This window comes from Saccopteryx leptura, chromosome 1, assembly GCF_036850995.1.
Source record: "Saccopteryx leptura isolate mSacLep1 chromosome 1, mSacLep1_pri_phased_curated, whole genome shotgun sequence".
Classification (NCBI taxonomy): Eukaryota; Metazoa; Chordata; class Mammalia; order Chiroptera; family Emballonuridae; genus Saccopteryx; species Saccopteryx leptura.
In genome coordinates this window covers 211,437,005-211,458,917 of record NC_089503.1, presented here as the reverse complement: position 1 = coordinate 211,458,917, position 21,913 = coordinate 211,437,005, and positions in this window count along the sequence as shown.

Here is a 21,913-nt window from a genome sequence, read left to right as displayed (position 1 = left end):
GACTGTCTTCCCCGCTGCTATGTTTGGGATCTCCCAGCCCTCATGCCATCAAAGGTCTTCTCTTCCCCTACATGGACGGTCCAACCCACGCCACCTCTCTATCAGCATCAACCAGGCTTGGAAACCCCCACCAAGTGTTCAGAACCCCACGTTTTCCTCAGCTCCAGGAACAATTTCAGGGCCCCAAATCAGACAGGTGGACAGGCCTGAGATTCCCGTGGCCTCTCCATGACCCCTCTGCAGTCGTAACTCCTGATTTATGTCGCTTTAAAAGGGTGGGTATCCTACCTGGCGTTGGGCACCCTGGATGTATGAAACTGACAGCCACGCACAGTGAGGCATGATGGGCTGGGGCTGGTAAACGGGGAGGCAATTTCATTACCCTTCCCCTTGTCCCCTGCCTAGCACGAGATTACTTGAAATGCCATCAATCAGTAGGCGTGAGTGCAGAGAAGTGCCAGCCTGGATGTGGGCATGGCAGCCTTGTTCCCTAGTGATTAATGAACATAAATGATGACACTATTCTCTTTAGAACTGATTGCTGGAATCTCCTTATTGCCTGGGTGGAGAGATTATGGTGACAGGTCGAAAGGATTTTTCCAGAAGGGTCCAAGTAGGCAATATTTTTATTCTTCATTTTCCTTCTTTTTCTTCCATCTGAGGTCTTACATTTTCTAAACACACAATTAATTCCTATAGCTATGCTGTTCAATACAGTAAGTAGCTACTAGCCACTTAAGGCAATTTCAATTAATTTAAATTAGATAGCATTGTTAATTTAGTGTTTCAGGCATTCTAGCTACATTTCAAGTGCTCGGCAGCCTCGTGTGGCTAGAGGCCGCCACAGTGGACAGCACAGCATTGCAGAAAGTCTCTCTTGTTGCAGAAAGTTCTGCCCATCCTGGCCTAGAGCATCTACGTGTTTGCTATTATGACACAGCATTCTAGTTCCCTCAGAAAGAATCCCCTCCCAGTAATTCCTATAAAAGGTGAAACTTATTTTTTTCCTTGACCACCACTTTAAACTAATTAGCTTCTTCTAGGCTTCTAAGAGAGAGCTCCCTAGCCTCTGTGCTGATAGAATCTTTTAAATAAACAGGGGGTGGTATCCTGGGTCCTGAAAGGACATGAAGGCTACAGGATTAGGTTCAGGCAATCTGACCCTAACCTGTTCCTCCAGGTACTTTTCCTGGACAGTTCTTTTTTTTATTTTTATTTTTTGGATTTTTTGTATTTTTCTGAAGTGAGAAGTGGAGAGGCAGAGAGACAGACTCCTGCATGCGCCGACCGGGATCCACCGGGCATACCCACTAGGGGGCGATGCTCTGCCCATCTGGGCGGTTGTTCCATTGCAACTGGAGCCATTCTAGTGCCTGAGGCAGAGGCCATAGAGCCATCCTCAGCGCCTGGGCCAACGTTGCTTCAGTGGAGCCTTGGCTGCGGGAGGGAAAGAGAGAGGCAGAGAGAAAGGAGAAGGAGAGGGGTGAAGAAGCAGATGGGCACTTCTCCTGTGTGCCTTGACCAGGAATCGAACCTGAGACCTCCACACGCAGAGCCGACGCTCTACCGCTGAGCCGCTGAGCTAACCAGCCAGGGCCTCCTGGACAGTTCTTAATAAGAGCTACAAGGAGCTACTCTGAGGTGAAGCAGTGAGTCAAGGACGGTATCAGGTATCTCAGTGAAACTTTGCACAAGAAACAGAGAGTGCTAGCCACGTCAGAACTACATGGTATCTGGCATTACGAATCCCTGCCACGAGTATGAAAGGTGGGCGAAGATGCACCCAGCAAGGCAGCCCTCCGACGCAGCTGGTGCACCTTCGAAGTGTCCAGCGGGAGAGATCACACCAGCTACCTGTCACCAATTGTTCAGGTCTTTTGTGTGTGTGTCTTGGTGGCATCAGGGATCAGACCACACAAACTTAAACAAATAAACCAAAAGCCACACTTCACACACTGTACCCACACTGAACTACAGCTGGAGGAAACAAAGGATAGGACCTTTAACACTTTCACTGCAAAATAAAAATAATTGCACCCAAACGTTTATTGACTTTAAAATTTTCTAGTTTAAAATACTACCTTGTTGGCATTATGGCGTATACTTTCAATATTTAAAAAAAAAAATTGTCAAGTTTCTTTTGGCAAAAATGTCCAAATCTACTCTATTCTCATCTCTCAGAGGAAGGACAAACAATGTATCTTATTAACAAGTTAGACAACCTGAATGCAAACTGTATCCCAAGCCTCCCACAATTTAATTTAAGATGAAAGTGTCCGTAGTGCAGGCTCTGTGACCACAGGATTATTCACAGATTCTCATGAACTCGTACTTGGCTCCATTGTGGCGAGGGTATTGGTGGGTAACAGTGCGTTCCTGGAAGCAGATAAACAGGATATTACCCAAGTCACTTTTTTAGTCCAAGCTACTTTATCACAAAGCAGCCGTTGTGTGTTACAGCCACCAACCTGCGCTATGGGCTGGCTTGATTTTCCCCCTTTTTCAAGGAATAAACGTGGGCTGGGCCTGGTCTGAAAGCAAAAGCTGAAACACGAGGAGAGAAGAAAAGAGACAAGACTTACCAAGACCAGCTTGGAAAGTTTGGAGGGTCAGGGTTAGAAACTTTCTAGCCTAAGAGACCCAACCCTTTTCTTTCTGACGCCCAGTGGGGCGTGTGGGGTGGGACTGGACAGCTGGAGAGTAGTTGAACAGTCTCTGCCTGGTGTTTCAGAAAATCAGGTGGGTTTGCTCTTCCAGTCAGGGAGGGGGAGAAGGGGGGCAGACTGACAGAAGCAGCCAAACTGAGTTCCAGTGAAACCTGGTGGCTTTGCAGCTTTTTTCGCTGGCCTTGGGCTGCAGACCCTGCCTTTGAGGGCGGCTGCTCCAGCCCCAAGCAGCACCTCCGATGGGGTGGTGTGGCCCACCTCAGTGTCACTAAGCCTCCAGTGGCAGCTGACGACCCCTGATCCTCTGGCTATAGCGATCAATTCACTTCTTGAACTAGGGATGCCCTCATTTAAGAGGGGAATGGGGCAGGTGGAGATCAGGGAGGCAGAAGGGTGTCGTTCCAGCCACGAGTAGCTGCGGGGGGCTCACAGTCTCACCCAGAGAGCGAGAAAGGACCCAATGGTACCCTGATCCACGAGGGACAAACCCTCTGAAAACGAAGCTCCTCCCTAATGAAGCTGGCTGTTTGCTTTTTCTTTAAGTCTTCATAAATCATGTGCAGCGATGTTGGCATGACTCATATGGCTCGACAGCAAAGCTCCCGCTAAGCCACACAGCTGCGCAGGACAAAAATACCTCCGTGAATAGAGCGTGTTTGTCCTGCATGGTTTATGGGATAAATAAGAAATCAGCATATATGTAGGGGTTCCCTGGCCTTTCATAACCCCTTGTCTGCCTCGCCTCCTCCATCCCTTTCAACTGCCCTGTGTCAACCCTCCTCCCTGCTCCCTGACCTTTGACAAGAAAGAAAAGGACCTGGTCAGGGTCATTTTCGTGTATTGATTGACCGATTCTTTGAGGAGTGACAGTTTGGTCAATGCGAAACCTCAGCCAGGCTAATATGTCCTGTCTTTTTGCTCTAATGGAGTAACAGAAGACACGGCCTTTAGGAGAGGACTTGCATGTGCACAGGGTGAAAGGGAATGCAGTGAAGTCATGTCCATGTAACCCCAACAGTGAACCTGCCCTTGCTGGGTGTGGGAACTTTGGGGGGCTCAGAAGTGACATGTCTCCCCTCTACATTGTCTGAGACATGTCTGGACCAGCTCAGCCCCAGCTCCTCAGGCCTGTTCTGGGCTGCCGGGGGGGACCCCGTCAGGCTGAGATCATTCTGCTCCAGGCCAGGGTACCCCCAGGCTCCACCCAAACATTCCCCCCACTTCTGGCCGGATCACAGACTAGCCCGTGTTCTTTCCCCTCTTGATTCCTGTCTCCCTTTGAACTTCCAGAATCTTGTTTTCTGGGGGCTGACTTTTATTATTCTGCTTAATATTTAATAATTCTACACCAAACCCACTTCTTCTCTGTCCTCCTTGGATGGGTCTTCATGATTTCTATGCCATTGCCTCGGTGGGTTACGAAGTTTCTGACACTAACGTGTGCTGTCGGAATGCATGTGCCTCACTAATGGGGGTGTCACTGTGTATGTGGGTTACCTAATACCTGCCAGGTGGCATGTCTCATTTACCTTCAGATTACGGAAGCATTTAATATGTATTTAGGGCTTTGGTTCTAAGAGATGTATTTTTTTTAATTAAACACATATTTTGAGTCCTGACATGTGACATGTTTGGCTTATATATTCACAGTATTTATATAATTTGCCTATCTAAGTTCAGCGAAGTATAAAATACACTAATAAATGACAATAAATCACTCTGCATATATAAACCTCTATTTATTTGTGGCCAGACCAGAAACAGCTTCAGACTTTTCTAGCATCCCAAGTCTGCCTGCTTTCGGAATCACTGGCTGGGGTCCGCGGGAGAAAGTCCGGCCCACCGGAGTGCTGAAGAGCAGGATTCCAGTCACACTTCTGCTTGGGGCTCTCGGTGTGGAAGAACAAGGGGGAAAGCCAGGAGACAGCACATTTTCAGTGATCATCTTTTCTCTTTGAACTATCTGTTGACTTCTTCAGGGAATTCATCAACTGATGCGGTAAGAATGAACTTCAGTGTCAAAGGGAAAAGGATTTGAATTTATTAGTTTGTGACCTTGAATGGCTGCTCAACCTTTCTAAGCCTCCCTTTTCTTCTTGTCTTTGAAAAAGTGGATGACGATACATAGTGCTTGAGTTGGTTGTGAAATGAAAAGTGCTTCGCCCAGTCTCTACCGATGAAGGTATTCCATAAATGGTCAATCCTCTTCCTGTTCCAGTGTTCACGTAGGTATCGGTCCCAGATAAAACCACAGTTAGAGGATAAGACGAGGGAGCATTTTTGCCCCACCCCCATCGTCATGTAAGGTAATTAAGCTAAACTGTCCATTAGAATATGCATCTACAGAGTTATTTTGCTCTCACACTGTGAATATCGAAGCACCAAGCCCCTGTTCTAAGCCTCTTGCATGCTCATCAGCAAGTGGTGGCGTGGAATTAGTCCTGAGGGTGGTGGGCAGAGTTCCCAACAGGCTCCAGGCTGGAGGAGAGCCCCATGAGGTGTGTCCCCACCTGCCACTACCAGCTCTGTGCTGGGGGATGTTTGGAAAGCCATACTGTGTTGTCTGCCACTTACCCCACACATCCACATTTCTGCTAACGTACCACTGTTCAAGTTTCATTCCTTTTGTTTAAGAGCTTGGCAGGGACCAACATACGACTCAAGCTAACATTTTTTTTTTTTAAGAAATGGAAATTTACTGGCTTATATAATTTGGGAGTTTAAGACGGTGTCACTGACTTCAAGCACATCTGGAACACGTGTCTACTCACTAAGCCAATCATGCTGGGTGGGACACGCAAAAATGTCATAGGTTAGACTTGGGTCACAAGGCTACCCGTTGGAGCAAGGGTTAGAGACAGTTCTACCTAAACTACAGGGAGTGAGTTTGAGGAATTTGCCGAAATAAAAAGACTGGTTTCTGGACAAATGCAATAGATGTCTCCCGCCAGCCACTATAGAATAGAAAATATCGTGGGAAATGTTAACATGTGAATCTAGGATGTCAGCTGCTGTATCAGTCAAGGTATACTCAGGATATGGAAACCACTCCAGTTCTCTCAACAGAGAGAATTTAATGTAAGGAATTCATGACAAGTATAAAGTTGTTAACTAGGTAACTAAAATGTAAAAAGAGGATGTTAATAAGATTCCAAGGCCAGAAGGGAAGGGAAGAAGATGGAATTATCAAAATCTAGAAGCTTGGAAGAAATGCCCTATGGTTACAACTCAGACCTCTGGGCGGGGGCGATGCGTGGCTGGTGCTGAGGGCAGGGTGTGCACACCATGCCCGGGGGTGCGGGGATTGGGTGGGCTGAGTACCGCTTCACTCGCCGTGGTGGGGAAGAACTGCTTTTGCTGAGTGAACAGGTGTGGCCAGGGGACAGCTCTCAGTGACGGCAAGCAGACCTCAAGCCAGTAGGAGAAAAGAGGATGGAGTCCGTCCCTTCTCCTTCCTCAGCCGTGCAGGCTTCCTCTGCTGCCCAGGATCTTAAGAGCCTCACATGGGGGGCTGGCTCAGAAGAAATGGGGTTTGCAGAGTCTCGGCTCCAGCACTGTAGAGCTCAGGATACGAGGGCACACGGGACGCGGAGAGACAGTAACTTCATAACCAGGAGGTCTCATGCTTTAGTATGCACTGATTGCACCCTTGAAGATTGGCAGGAAGTGTACTGAAGACTTGGAAGTCTGGATGACACTGAATAATGTATGGAGGTCTGATCGTGATGCTCTCCTACCTGCAAAGTTCCTTACTCCTGGGGCAAAGCAGACCTGCTATCAAAGGGGCGACGGTAGGTGTGACTGTGAACTTAAAGGGACGGCATTCCCAGGAAAACATTTTACTACCGTGAGTTACTTTTTCAGGCATCCAGGCTGCAAGGCGGTCAGGTTTTCCCTTTTCTACCCAAGCTGTCGGTAGTCAGTAGTCGATGGCTTGGTAATTACTGAGCGGTGTTGATCAAAGTTCTGCTGAAACTTTCCCAGTGACTAAGCATGAACAACCTTGCCAGAGGAGAGAGCCAGCATGTTTACACAAAGTGTTTGACCTTTTCTTAAGGAGAGGTTCTTCTCTTGGTAAAATTTCTCAATAACTTTGTCACTTGAGATTAGCTCTTGAAGCCCTGAAGTTTTAGACGAATTTAATTTCTCTAGTTGTTTTAACCATGCTTCTGTGAGCACTTTGGTCAAAGCAAGTGTGTGTGTGTGTGTGTGTGTGTGTGTGTGTGTGTGTGTATACATGCTTAATTAAGCCAGGTGGAGAACACATATTCTATGTAAGCAATACATGTCAGAACGTCAGGTACAATGTGGGGAACTCTGCAGAACACTTATTAAGCAATGCAGCCCTTTTTGCTGCAACAAATTTTGAAGGCTCAACTTTTCAAAAAAGCAGAGAAGCTGAGCAGCACTGCTGAACCATGAATCCATTTCTGTTCTATTTTTAGCAAAAAGGCTGTCTTCGAAAGTAATTTTATGTCTATTAATAAGTGAGTGATAAATAACAATTGTTCCAAATAAGAATAAACTTTCAAGGAATAAAATGAAGGACATACAAATCTGTCATTAGATGTGGCTTTGAATGTGATAAAAATTACAAAAAACACTCTTAATTTATTTCTACTAAGGGCTTTATAGTTTTCCAATCCATATTCTCATTCAGTCCTCCCAGGAACTGTGTGAGGTAGGTAAGCTTTATCATTCAACTTTACAGATGAAAACAAAACAAAACAAAACAAAACATGGAGCTCAGAGTGGCTTAAACAGTTTGCTCAGGTTGTAAAGGGATAGAAGCAGAAATCAGGGTTTCCGAATACTACCTGGGTCCTCTTTTCATTGCTACTTCCATAATTCTATACCCAGGTTTCAAAAAAAAAAACAAACCGATAAAACTAACAGATCAGAGCCTGCTACTTTCTGCATATAGAAAACGGTAAGGTCTATCCTTTTCTATAGTAGATGTATAGATAACTGGAAAGCAATCGTTGAGAATGATAATAGCTAACATTTATTGATTGTTACTACTCTCTTGTATATTCAACCCCTCCAACTGCTCCTGAGATATATATTTCTTTTAGCCTCATTTTACAGACGAATAAACAGAGGCTCAGGTAACTTTCCAAAGTCTCGTAACCAGTGTAGAGCAAGGATCAAATCGATGTTTGTCTGATTCAGAACCCAAGCTCCTCCCTGCTCCTCCATGCAGCCTCAGCTGCCAGCAGCTCTGCCAGTTAGAAGTGCTGATTCATCCCGTGCTCCCAGACAGACCTGCCCGAACGCAGAGCATCTAAATAGAGACGATGAAGCCACAGCCGAACCCACTGCAAATATACACCTGGGAAAGCTGTGAACTTCAGCTTGTATTTGCCGTGTGATCTGAAGACGTCTTGCCTGTCCTTCCTCTGTGTCCAGGGAGTGACAACATAAGGGTCATCTCACTGGCCACTGACCTCTCATTTACCTCCATTAGAGCTTACCACCAAAAGCATGAACTGTTGACCAGAAATGGGGGCCTTTTCTGCTTTAATACCTCAGAATGAGTGATGTCAGGTAAATTCCAGTTATCACTTAATCAACTAGAGTGGATAGATAATACTCTCATACGACAGGCCTAAGGGCAGAAACCAAAATTCAGTGCTGGCATCAGTAGTAGTCTGTTGGGTTTTTTGTTTGTTTGTTTGTTTTTTAATATCCATGCACAACACAACATTTCCTAACAAAATACTTCGGTTGCTCTTACTAGCTTTGTGCCTTCAAAACATACCAGAGGCATTAATCCATATTATAGACTTAAAACTTTCTTTTTTTCTGCTGAAAGTCTAACTTATTTTCAAATTATAAAATTCAAGAGTGCCTGAAACCACAAAACTGGTTTGATTTTTTTTTTGAGGGTTTTTTTTTTTTTTTGGCACTCATAGCTGGAAAAGGGCTGAATATCTCCCCCCCCCCCCAAGATTTTTTTTATAAGGAATTTGCTCTTAGGCTGATGCTTGTTAACTGGAGTTCTTTTTTTCTGACCAACTTTTAATTTCCTGAAAATTGGGGCTTATGACGTGGAGACAGCACTGACATCCTGAGCTGGGGTAATGAGCTGATAGGTAAATGAGTGCACAGCTACCACCAGACGGTCAGAATGTCCAAAGAGCTCGTTTTTCTCCCAATTAAGTAGAGATGTGATTATCAGAGTGTATAGCAGTCTTCCTTTGTCATTGTGCTAGACTAACAGTCTAAATTTATTTTCTGTAATATTCTCTTTAATAACAATGTCTATTAAAGACATCTGTTGAAAGTCTGTAATGCTTATTTCATGACTAGACAGCACAAGCATATGCTTTAAGAATTCTGTTTTCAGTTTTAATGTTATGGGCTGTTAAGGGGAAGGTTTATGAGTATAACATTATTAGTTGGAATTTGACTCAAATTGAAATCAGATCCAAGAATTTACTTACCCATAATATTATGAAGGGCTTTGTTTAAAAAAAAAAAAGAAAGAAAGAAACGCTAAAAAGTTTAACTACTCAAGAATATTAGTATAACTTAATGTTTTACCTGAAGTTCTCAAAGCCATTCGAAACACTTCATAATCACCAGATTTCCAATCCGTGTGTGAGCCTGTCTGTCCTGTGCCCAGGCTTTGTAAAAAGTCAGAGATTTATTACATCAGGTCAATATTTTAACTATGAGAGAAAGTGAGAGAGAGAGAGAGATTTGCCGAATTGTTTGACTGTAGATGAAAAAGAAAAAAAAATACCCCATATGTCACGCACCCTTTGTTGGGCTGTGAGGTGCCAGCTAAGCTGTGGGGATGGTGGCGGAGCACCGAGGCGCAGGGGCCCCAGCCCAGGCTTGGCCTGGACAGGAGCCACCGCACTGACACGGTTGCCAAGCAGAAATGAATCATCCTCGCCATTGGCTGGGCTTTGCATCCCTGTAGTTTCATTTTAAAACCTCAATGATCAAGATGAAAAGAAAGCAATAAAACATACCAAATTTTTATTCGTGCCATTTGAAGAGCCCCTCATTCTCCATGTCTGTGGCCTTAACACTTCTTTTGGCATCGCTATTAGTGACATGAGGAGTAATTCACCACTGTCAGGGAATTTGGCTGTTTCATCACCTGCATAAGAGACCTGCATAACTCCATGGTGACTGCTGTCTAGATGAATTATGTGGCTCCTTCACACACTTTTTGATGGAACAGTGATAACTCCGATAATGCATTATCCTGTGCCCCTCTCTGCAAGGAATCTGCACTGTTTCTTGCAGAGCAGTGAAAGAAAGACCTCACAGTGGCATTTAAAGTCATACCACCATGCTATTCCCACCTATTACAATAAGTAGGAAGCAACTGTTAGACCAGATTAAATGCAACAAAGCCAAATCTCACTGTTTAGAGTTGGTGCTAATTGGTCATCAAGCTCTTAGAAAAGAGTAGATGAAGCCAGACCCAAAATGGAGCTGATAAAATTTATTGTATAATCTGATACTCATACGTACAAGTGAGAATCCACTGGCTTTGCCATCCATGCAACCATCCATCCATCCATCCATCCATCTATTCGTCCATCCATTTGTCCATTTACTCATGCATGCATGCATCCACCAATTCATCTACCTACCCATTTATCCATCCATCCATCCATCCATTCCTCAAACATATTGTTGCATGACCACTAGATGCCTGGGCTAAGCACTAGCAGCAATTCAGCAGAAAGCCAAACAGATGTAGTCTTGCTTTTTTAGGGTTTCTAGACTGCTGGGAAGACAGATATTAAGTATTTACAGGGAACCAAGTAATATTAGGAAGGAACCAGGAAGGATGCTCTGGATGGTTGTCACAGGAGACCCTAACCTAGTCAGTGATGTCAAAAGACTTCCTAGAAGAAATAATGCTTAAACTGAGACCTAAAGGAGAGGACTGGGGAGCGAGTGCCTAGGAGAGTGCAAAGCCCCTGGGGGAGGCAGGAAATGAAGGCCACAGTGGGTGGGACATGGTGGGACCAGGGGAGTGGAGAGGGGGGCTGGTGTGGGCTGAACCATGAGCACCAAACCAAGAGAAAAAAAAAGAATTACATTAATAAGATTTTATTATGGTATGATTCTAGAGGCATAGAGAGTCTTTAAGAAGTTTTTATAAAGTATATTATATATATGGAATCTATATCAGTATATAGGTATATATACACATACTATATATGTACATATACATATATAGTATATATATACTTATATACTGACATATAGATTAAATAATTATGTTCTTATTAAATTATCACTATTTAAACTGTAGTTTAAATGAAAATAATAAAATGATCATACTTATACCTCCCACCCAGATTAAGAAATACACTTTTTTAAGAAATACATTTTTAAGATGCTCTTTATACCCTCCCAGCATCTTTCCTCTCCTCACTTTTATATATAATTTCACCACAGCAGTGTTTCTCATGAAGCAGTTCATTGGTTGTATGTGTTTCCCTGAGTTTTATATAAACAAAATTATATTCTGTGTATTCTTCTGAGACTCCTTTTTGAAGGAATTATGTTAGGATTCATTCACACTGGTGTACTGTTTTGCCTCTCTCACCTTGAAGTTTAGGCAAAATGGTACAAATTTGAAACCTCTATGGGCAGTTCTCATTTTTTTTTATTCCTACCTCCAACCTTCTTCGCCCATCTTTAACAATAAGTAAGAATGGAGCTGATAGTGAACAACGAATTTGCCAAATAACACCTGATACTTGTGGAAGGTCTTGTACTTGAAGTCACGCAAGCATACCATTGCATTTAATCCTCTCCACACCATAGGAGGCAGGTATGCCCCAAATTTCCAGTTTGACAAGTGAGGGCCTCGAGGTCTAGAGAGATTAGAAGACTTTGCAAGGGGCCCCTTTAGAAAGCTGAGAGGTGCAAAATCCAGTGTCCCTCCCTCCCTGCACCGCCAAGCACTAGGCACCTCGACGTGGGAACAAGGAGGAAGGAGAGGCTTGAATGACTTGAAAACTTGGTAAACAGTTTTTCCCGATGTGTCATCATCTCCTCTAACCTCTGGGTGTGAGCACAGAGACAGTCCCATTCTGAGTGAATCCCCACATCCTACATTCGCCCTGGCTGCTGGCCTGCTAGGACTTCAGAGCCGAGCAGTGTCAGGCACTGCTGTGCTGTCCGGAAGAAAGGATACAGCCAGAACCTACTTCCTATCACTCTGTAGTGTGTTGGAATGCTTAGGACTGAGATGAGTTTGCCACAGGTACCTTGCATTTTAAAGTTTCCCGTGTGCTTTTCATGCTCTTTGCTTTTATTTATTTCTCACAATCCAGCAGCCTTCACAGAAGCCCCTGACCCCATGGAGAACCTTAGCAAGAATGAAATGACGGCGGCGCCGGGAGACCGGGCGGCCAGCAGCGAAGTCCTTCCTTATCAGGACACAGATCTTCCTGCTGACTCTGATCCAGTCCTCTTCTCCAATACAGCGTGCTCTGCCTGCACCAGAGACCTTTGTTAGTTATGCCACTGCCTGGGATTATGTTCGGATTGTCTCTGAGGTCCTGAATCTAAGCGGACCTTAGAGCTTGTCCTAGGACAGAAAGGATTTCTATCCGAGTCCTTGGTGCAGAAGGCAAATTTTCCAGGCTGGTCCTGCAGTCCCCCAGTTGGGTCATAACGGGCTGAGCTTAGTGGCCTTGGAGATGACATCAATGAGTGATAGCCAACTTACACCCAACCTCTAAATTTGCATCTCTATTTTGTTTTATCATCCTTCTATTCCATTTCTTATGTTTTGAAATATTTTTATCTATATAACAAACCACTTGACTACATGTTGACTTATGATCTTTCTTATCTTGCGTAAATGAACACCCTTTAACAGTGCACTAGCTCACGGGCCTCCATAACACTTCCAAGGACTGTTGCCTGTGTGCAGCCCAGGTCCTGAGAGACACTGCAGTCCCTTGGCATTTGAAGAGTTTGGATTCACTGCTTGAATTACTCCAGAGAGACGCCAGGGACCCTTGACCTACGTGATTTGTAGTTTGGCTAAGACAAATTTGATTGAAGTGAGCTGTAAGATTGGAGACGCCAGATACTTTAGCTCCTGAATGAACCTAGTCACCCACTCCTGATCTGCATCTTGGAGCAGTTTCACTGTTCTCTCTTTATTCTTCAGCAAAATGGTGCGAATGTTTTATGATAAAGTGGGATTTGCTTATTTGGGGATTTACAAAGGTCATAGGTATCCTTCTCAAAGACCAGGAGTCTCCTCCAGTCATCCACAACATTCTTTGAAAATAACAAACACAGGATACAGTCTGTGTATGCATATACACTGCTCACAAACATTAGTGGATCAGAGAACGTGCAGATACTCCAGTACTTCCAGCCTTTTGTATAGTGCATTTTCACCAATGAAATAAACGTTGCTTTTTATCTCATTCGCATAATCTAACAACTTTCTTTAACTTGTTGTTTGCTTTTCTGATGTTCTTGTTTAATTAAAAAAATCAAATGCTTCTTTTTTTATCACTTCATATTTATTTTGAAATATCTCCTAATTTTTGTGATCAGATGTATAACATGAAAAACATTGCAATGGACTACTCAACTGTGAAACAAATTGTATTTAGTTAGTAAGATTAGAACAGTAGTACCCAACTAGACTTGGTTTTGTCCCCAGAGACTTTTTATGATACCTAGAGGTATTTTTTTGTTTGTGGCAACTGGCCAGAGGCGATGCTTGGGGTTGTGGGCAGGAGGTGGGCAGCACTTCTACATCTCCTGGGCAGAGGCATCTGACCATGCTTAGGGCCTCTCTCTACAATAAGTAAGTGTCCACTACAAAATGTCAACAGTGCCAAGGTTGAGAAACCCAGAATTGAATGATATTCTCTCATTGTTCCAAAATTTTTATGACACTTTCATAATATATACATTATTACGTAATATCATTGTGTTTAGGTTTTCCTTTCTCTCTGTAGTAAGTTTGTTATCATCTTTACTTTCTAGATTTTTTTTTTTTTTTTTGGCTTTTACGATTTAAGTCACTTCCTCGGCTTTCATCAAGGGCTGATCAAGCAAAAGCCAAATGTGAACTCTCTGCATTTTGGATAAGTCTATTGTTGAGGACAGAGTTTACAATGTTAGTAGATTCATTTTATGTAAAAATGCTCCCACAATAAAATTTTCTTAGACCTCAAGGCCTTAAAGGGTTCATTTCTCTTGATACACTGTTGTATTTTTTTCACTGTGGGGCAGTAAGTACAATGTATCTCTCTCTCCCTGCCTTCCCCTTCCTGCTGAGAAACTCACTGCTTTGTTTTCTCTTCCCATCTTTCTCATTCCTTCCCTCTGTTTACCTTTTCATTCTTCCTATGGTCTTTTGTTCATTTCTCTACCTGCACCCAATATGGTACCTGTTGAATTGATGAACAAAAATGTCCCCTCCTCTTGTCTCTATTTCCTTTCCTCCCATTAATTTTTTATGTTCCCCCTATAGTTTATTATCTTTCCTTATGGATTCTATTCCAAATGTCATATCTTTCATAAAAATAAATGTAGCTAATGTGTTGTCTCCTTCAGATGGTTGCATTATTGCATGTTCCTGCTTGATGTTTTTGCTGACGTTTTTTTTTCTTTAAGGAGTTGTTGCTTTTGTGTGACCTGTAATATCTGTGTGTGAGTTTATCTTCAAGGGGGATGATTTGGTTTTTGTTGTAAGAATCGCTGCACGTGGATGGAAAGGGAACCATGGTCCCAGCTGTGTAGCTGCTTTTTCTCTGCTTTGCAGGGAGTGTGAATTTCAGTGCTCAGCTGCCATCTGTGCCACAGGGAGCCTGATCCTAATGTGAAAGCCATCTCCCTCCTTCTTGCCTTGTCTCCTCAGGTTTGAGCCTTTTTTTTTTTGACAGAGACAGAGAGAGAAAGGGACAGATAGGGACAGACAGACAGGAAGGGAGAGAGATGGAAGCATCAATTCTTTATTGTGGCTCCTTAGTTCACTGATTGCTTTCTCATATGTGCCTTGACTGGGGGGCTACAGCAGAGTGAGTGACCCCTTGCTCAAGCCAGCGACCTTGGGCTTTAAGCCAGTGACCTTTAGGCTTAAGCCAGCGACCATGGGGTCATGTCTATGATCCCATGCTCAAGCCAGCGACCCCGCGCTAAAGCTGGTGAGCCTCTGCTCAAGCCAGATAAGCCCGCACTCAAGCCAGTGACCGCGGGTTTTTGAATTTGGGTCCTCTGCATCCCAGACTGACACTCTATCCACTACGCCAACGCTTGGTCAGGCTCATATTTGAGCCTTTAAGCTCCTCCCCATCCCAGCCCTCACCCGCACTCACCACTTCTCTGCAGATGGCATGGTGATTGGGAGAGAGACCTGAGTGCCCATCCATGTGTTTATGATGTCAGTCCTTCACTAACCGTGGAGGGGGAGTGGTAACCAGCATGCCCTGTTCACACAGGGCTGTTCCTATCGAGCCTCCTTTGTGTCACCTTAGTGATGCTCAACGTACTAAAGTATGAATGACTATGTTACAGATGTCCATTGCATCCTCTGATGTATGGTAGTATCTCAAGGAGTCTTCAGTGGGCAAAACAGGACTCCACTCCTCCCATGGCTACAGCATCTTTCTGCCTGGTGGGACAGGGCAAGTTGAGCCAGGCAACTTGACGTGGTAGCAATGCTTCCGGTCCCCAAAGGCAGCTGCTTCTCTCTGTGTGTGCCGTGTCCTGCCCTGGAGGGGCTCCAGCTCGCTCCTGGTTGGAGCAGACTCTCTGGCCTCTGTCCTTTGTGTCGGCCTGACTGCCGGACAGCAGGCTTTAGCCGTTTCTGAAAGTCTCCTCTCAGTCCTGAACACCCTGTCACACAGCCCCTCTGTTGTGTATGAACTAAACGCCAGGTAGCCGTTGGTTTCCCAGAGTACTCGATATAAGACCCTCAAGCTCAACTCCAACTACTTTAAGCAACAAGTGGAAATTTGTGGGACGGATACAGTGGACCCTTTGGACAGTCGAGGAAGAGGTCCTAGGATGAGCACATGTCGGCGGGCCCTCCCTGCCTCCCCTCTCGTTCTCTTGGTGCAGCGTGGCATTTCTACGTGCTGCAGACGGGCTCCTCCGCTCTCTCTGCAGCACTGAAATGCTTGTGTGGTTTTCCTTTCCATGTGTGTGTGTTTTTAAAGCCTGTCAATATGGAGGGTTATATTGATTTTTTGTGTTTTAAAGCAACTTTGTATTCCTAGGAGAAACTCCACTAGATCATAATGCATTATCCTTTCTGTATATTGTTAGATTCAATTTGCTAAAATTATTAAAAATTTTTATCTTTTTCATGTGGGGTATTAGAGTTTTCCTTTCTTGTAATGCATTTTTTTTTAACATTTTGATATCATGGTGATACTGGAGTTATGAAATGAGTTGAGAATTCTTTCTTTTTCTGAAGAAAAAAGAAGTTTAGTATTAGTATTAATTCTACTTTAAATATTAGGCAGTTTCTACCTGGGACTGGAGTTTTCTTTGTGAGAAGGCTTTAAACTCAATTCAGTTTCTTTAGTCTAGGGTTAATTTGGCCCAATTATTGAAGCCATACCCTCTAGGTCAGGAGTCCCCAAACTTTTTACACAGGGTGCCAGTTCACTGTCCCTCAGACCGTTGGAGGGCCGGACTATAAAAAAAACTATGAACAAATCCCTATGCACACTGCACAGATCTTATTTTAAAGTAAAAAAACAAAACGGGAACAAATACAATATTTAAAATAAAGAACAAGTAAATTTAAAACAACAAACTGACTAGTATTTCAATGGGAACTATGGACCTGCTTTTGGCTAATGAGATGGTCAATGTGCTCCTCTCACTGGACACCAATGAAAGAGGTGCCCCTTCCAGAAGTGCAGCGGGGGCTGGATAAATGGCCTCAGGGGGCCGCATGCAGCCTGCGGACCATAGTTTGGGGACCCCTGTTCTAGGTGTTCTATCTGCTGCCCCATGCACTGTGAGACTCCTCCACTCCAGCTGGTGAAGATGCAAACTATCCCCAGCTCTGTGTAAGCCCCATAAATCGTTCCCTCTTCTCTGGTGGCTCCTGTCCTAGTCTCGGCTCATTTTCTTGCACACGTGCACCAGTCAGTACTTAGCCGATGACTCCAGGGCCCACGGACTGAGCTCTGTGGTTCTCTGTGCCACTCTCTTTCCTCGGAGGCGCTCACTTCCTAATGAACTTCAGCAACCCCCATGCACTCCTCCCTGCCTCTCCTCAATTTAGAGATGTGGCCAGGCCATGCCTGGGTCCCCCCATCCTGTTCTGTGGCCTAAAAACTTTAGCCAGGATGGACACGGGGCAATCGAAAGATCGTATGTTTGTTTAACCTCTCTAAGTGGTCACTCTTCTGTGCTCCTATCCAGTGTCTGAGAAACATGGTTCCACACGCTTCACCTGGTGTTTGTAATTGTTTAAGAGGGAAGGAACATGTGGTTTTCGTTCACTTAGCTTGACCAGAAGCAGAAATCCCTGGTGTATTCCTGTTGGTGAAGAAGTTGCTTTGACCCGTTGTAGAAGCCAAGTTTCACTGAGTTTTCGGTCTCTTGCAACCTGCAGGTTTTCCATTTTTACACCCAAATTCCTGGAAAGTAAGGGCTCCCTGATTTTGTATGTATGTGATTCATGGAGCAACTTCAAGCCAGTGCTCATATTTACTATTCATATTAATTTTGGCTCTTAGGTATTTTGAATATTGCTTCCACCACCCATGCTACTATCACATTTATTAAATAAATATTTTCCAGTGCCAATCATGTGTCTGGCATTGTTCTAAATGATACGGCAGTGGGGGCTGGGGAGATTTAAACACCAGTCTTGTTCTCATGGAGCTAACATTTTCAGAGTGACAACAGATACACAAATGGATTGTTTCAAATTATGCCAAATGTTCCGAAGAAAACAAAACTGAGTGCTGTGACAAAGACTAGCCAAGGCAAGGGAGTGGCCGCTCTGCTAGTTTAGATTTCCAGGGAAGCTCTTTGTATGGGCTGCTGGTTGCAAACAATAGAAAACAACTCACTTCAGTAAGCAGAAAAGACATTTTTGGGAAGAGTTTCAGGTAGCCAATAGCACTGATACACAGGCTGCGGAACCCAGATCAACTCACTCGGCAGTTTGCTCGCCACCTCCATGCCACCCGGCCACTGCCACAGCTAAGGCACCAGCACTGGGCAGCCAGCCCCCACAGGAGCTCCGCCAGCCTCAGAAACAGGACTCTCCATGGCGCCAGAGCAGCCCTGGGAACCGCCCTGCCCCACCCCTGTGCCTCAGTCTCTTGAGATTTGACACTCAGGGTCAGGAATTGATGGGCTGCACGCAGGGCATGTGCCCACGACTAAGTTCCTGCAGGGAGGGAAAGAGAGCGCCCAAACACCGGGCCTTCAGCAGTCCCAGTGGTTGGAGCCAGAGATGTTTGGTTGTTGGGCACGTAACAGACAGTGTCTCTACAGCGTTTCTAAAAAAGGTGACATTTGAAATGCCGTCTGAATTATGAGAAGAAAACAGCCATATGAAGAGCTGAAGGAAACACAGTCTAGCTCAAGGGAACAGCAGGAGCTGGAATAAGCTTGGTGTTTCCGTGGGACACAAAGTCCCAAGGAGGCTGCAGCGTAGTGGACAGGAGGGCAGAGAGTCCCGAGGTGACAGCCAGGAGGTGGCAGAGGCCTGACATCGACAACCCGGGAGACCCTGGCTGGGGATCTGCCTGGCATTTTTAATGCACAACAAAACCATAGGGGGCTTGCAGGGTTATAGGCGGGCGAAGGGTATGACCCTTCCTGGTGGGGTTCACTGAAAAGTATAAGCTTTTCTCCTTTTATACTAAATTGTAAAGATGTTCTAGATGTTTAAACATTCAAAAGGTTTAGAAAAATAAATGTCATTTTATCAATACGTTCATTTCTGCCTATTCTCTTCAATCCTTGCCTATATGCTACATTCTATATCTTGCTTATATGCTATATTCTATATGTTCAATCCTTGCCTATTTCTATATCTCTGCCCACTGCACATATGCTTTAATACTTTATTCCTTTTACTGAATACTATACAGTATATATGGTCAACACTAGGGGTAATGCTGTACTTTCTGCAAATTTGTCTTTATATCCTTTCTTCAGGATGAACATGTAGGAACGGGATGAGAGGGTCACAAGACACAAAGTGTTACTTAAAATGTAGTGCCGATGACCGTGGAGCTCTTGGAAAGAGTTGCAATGGTTTGTAACATTGCTGAAGTCTGCGAGTATGTTAGTTCCAGCAGATACATAACTGCTGGTTTTGCAGAGGAAATGTGACCCAGGTGGCTTTTGCGCTCCTTTCTTTGATGACTCCTGCCACGAGTACCCATCAAGGCCACAAGGAAGCAGTGGGCGGAGCAGTAGGAGGAAGTGAGAGGGGAGGCACTATTTCTCCAGTCACGTCTCCACCTCTAGAACTGCCACACCACACGGCCCCTTCCTCAGGTCTCCTGAAGTGTCTGCCTGGTGGCATCTCCTTTCCTGTGGTTCCCACCGAGGGCTGCTTGGGCTGGGCTCCATCGGTCTGCGTGCCCTCCTCTCACCGTGACTGCCCCCATGTCCTCCGCCATATTTATAAGGAGCTGCTGCTCCCTTCTGTGCGTCCAGAGTCAGATTGTCACAATAGGGACAATTCTCCACATCCCCACCGCCACTAGCCTTGCTGCAAAGAGTACTTCCTGGTGATCTTGGATTTCTGACAGAGACTCAAAGTCATTCATTCATCCAACAGTGAATTATTCAGCAGCGTCTTAGTCAAAATCCCAGCAGGAAACAGAAGGCACCCTCTTCCTGCATAACTGAGAAGAGTTGAATGAAGGGATCATCACAAATATGACCAGGAATTAAGGAAACCGACAAAGAATGTAGTGCCCAGGGGCTGCCAACAAACAGGGGCTGTTGCCACTGAAAGGGGGCAAGAGGCCAGAGTGCTTACCTGATGACTGACATAAACAGGAACGAGGGCTATAATGGGGTTGGTCCGGATGGTCCCATCGCAAATGATGCTGCTGCCGCTGCCAGTGTTCAGGGGGGATGGAGAGAAGCAGGAGGGTCACACCCGGAGCATGCCAAGTCCTGGTGCCGACTCTTACCTCTTCCTGACGAGGAGAAGATACCCGGGGAGGGGCAGGTTCTGAAGACAGACGCTCCAAGGGCCTGGCTTAGACTCACAGAATGGAGCTGTGGAGACCGGCTCACTCTTTATTTTGCTGAGTTCAAATCATTCCGTGGCCTCCCATGAACCAGCGTCCTTCCATCCAGGATGTGCATGCCACTTATTTCATAACTCACAATCATTGGCCCCTCTCAGGGTACCAGGAATACAAAGATACGAGATATAGTTCTTTGACTCAAGAAGCTTCCAATTTAATGGGGAGAGATCTGCACATAAGCATTTCGAGAGAACACAAAGTAACAAGCACAGGGAGAGGAAAGTTCCCAGGATAGCAGAGGAGCACAAAGGCTGTGAGGGAACACAGCCAGGGAAGGTGACCCTCTCTCCTATTGGTGGGGATTCTCTTGCTGAGAGCCCTCCATCCATTACAAAGGCAGACCTGCAGTGCGATGGCCATAGCCAGAGACTCTGAGACCCCCACTGAACTCTCTTCCTGAGAACGTCTTTTGTTGTGTATTTCCTGTTTGGTGAATTACTGCTTCTTTTCACCATCTTTTTTCTTATAACTCTGAATCCAGTGTTTTACATATAATAGATATTTTTCTGTAATATTTGATGCAAATCTTTTCCACAGCCTAATTTTTTTCCTTTTAATGTTAGTGATGTGGTTTTGCATTGTATGGGTATTTTAAAAGTCTGCTTACTCAGACCTGTCATTTGCCAATCTCTTGTGTTTAGGTTGTTTATGTTTCTTCATAGGTGAGAACATTATGATTCCTCCACAGAGCTACATTTTATTCTCTTTTCTACCATACTTTCATATAATTCTGAATCATTTAGTACTTTTAATCTATTTTAGACTGATTTTGCTGGTTATTTACGTGTGGGCATAAATTAATCCCCCAAAACTATTATAAAGTCTTCCATATGTTCATCCAATTTATGATAAAACTTTGGAAAAGTCCAAGTCCACCATGCAAACCACTAGAAGCTTCCTTTTGGGTTATGCTAATCAATTAATCAGTCTTCTTGGTGATTCCCCTGTCAACCACCCATTTCGTTGCATGTCTTTTGCTTGGTGGTTATCTCATTCCTGCCAGAGATGGAAAGCTTCACGAAGGCAGGGATTATCTGTACATCTTGTCACTTAAGAGAGTACCTAACAAGTATTCTATATTTGGTACCATAAACATTCACTGACTGAATGAATCAAAAGAAAGAAGGCATTAACTAGCTGAGGATCCACTGTTTTAATATTCATCTTCCTGTAAATTCACAAGGGAAAAAGTGAAAGACTCCCAAATGTTACTGAAACCACCAGACTTACATGATTTCCTTGGTCTACTAGTCTGTGAACATTGTCAAAAGAGAAAATTATGTCAGGCTCAGTGCGTCCCTGCTGGGTGCACACTAACTTCCAATGATCACTGCCTTCTTGTCCAGGTGCTCAAAAAATATCTGTTTAATAACCTTTTCTAGAACCTTGACTGAAATCATCAGTAAGCTTTTTGATTTCCAGAATCCATTCCCACCTTTTCCTCACCCCTTTCTGAGAATGAGGACAGGGACCATGTCTTCCTTGGATTGGTATCATCTTTGCTGAGTACTGTTTTGGAAAGTAGAAAGTAGTTGCTTAATAAATGTTAAATGAATGAATGAATGAAAAATAACTGATCATTATCCAACAAAATCTTCAAGACAACTTAAATGAAATTATCAAAATAAATATGTAACATTGGGTAATGCATGCCAGCAAAGGAACTCTGTTCCCTGGTCCTTCTGAGTGTGATACAGAAGGGGATCTGACAGTGCTCACTGCATGAAAGGGATTCACAAAGAGGCAGAAACATGAGCTGGTCCTGACACCAGGTAAATGAGCTGCCTAGCCAATGTGACAACCCTCAAGTGTTTAGATCCTTTGAGCAAGACGTGACCCAGGCTGGGAAATATTTGCAGAGATGTGACTTCAATCTAATTTTCTATTGTTTGAAAGACCTTTCACTTCATTCTCTTGTTGTTAAAACAAGAAAGGAAGCAAGCTTTGTGTGTATCACAGCTTCCTCTTAGGTCTGACCAC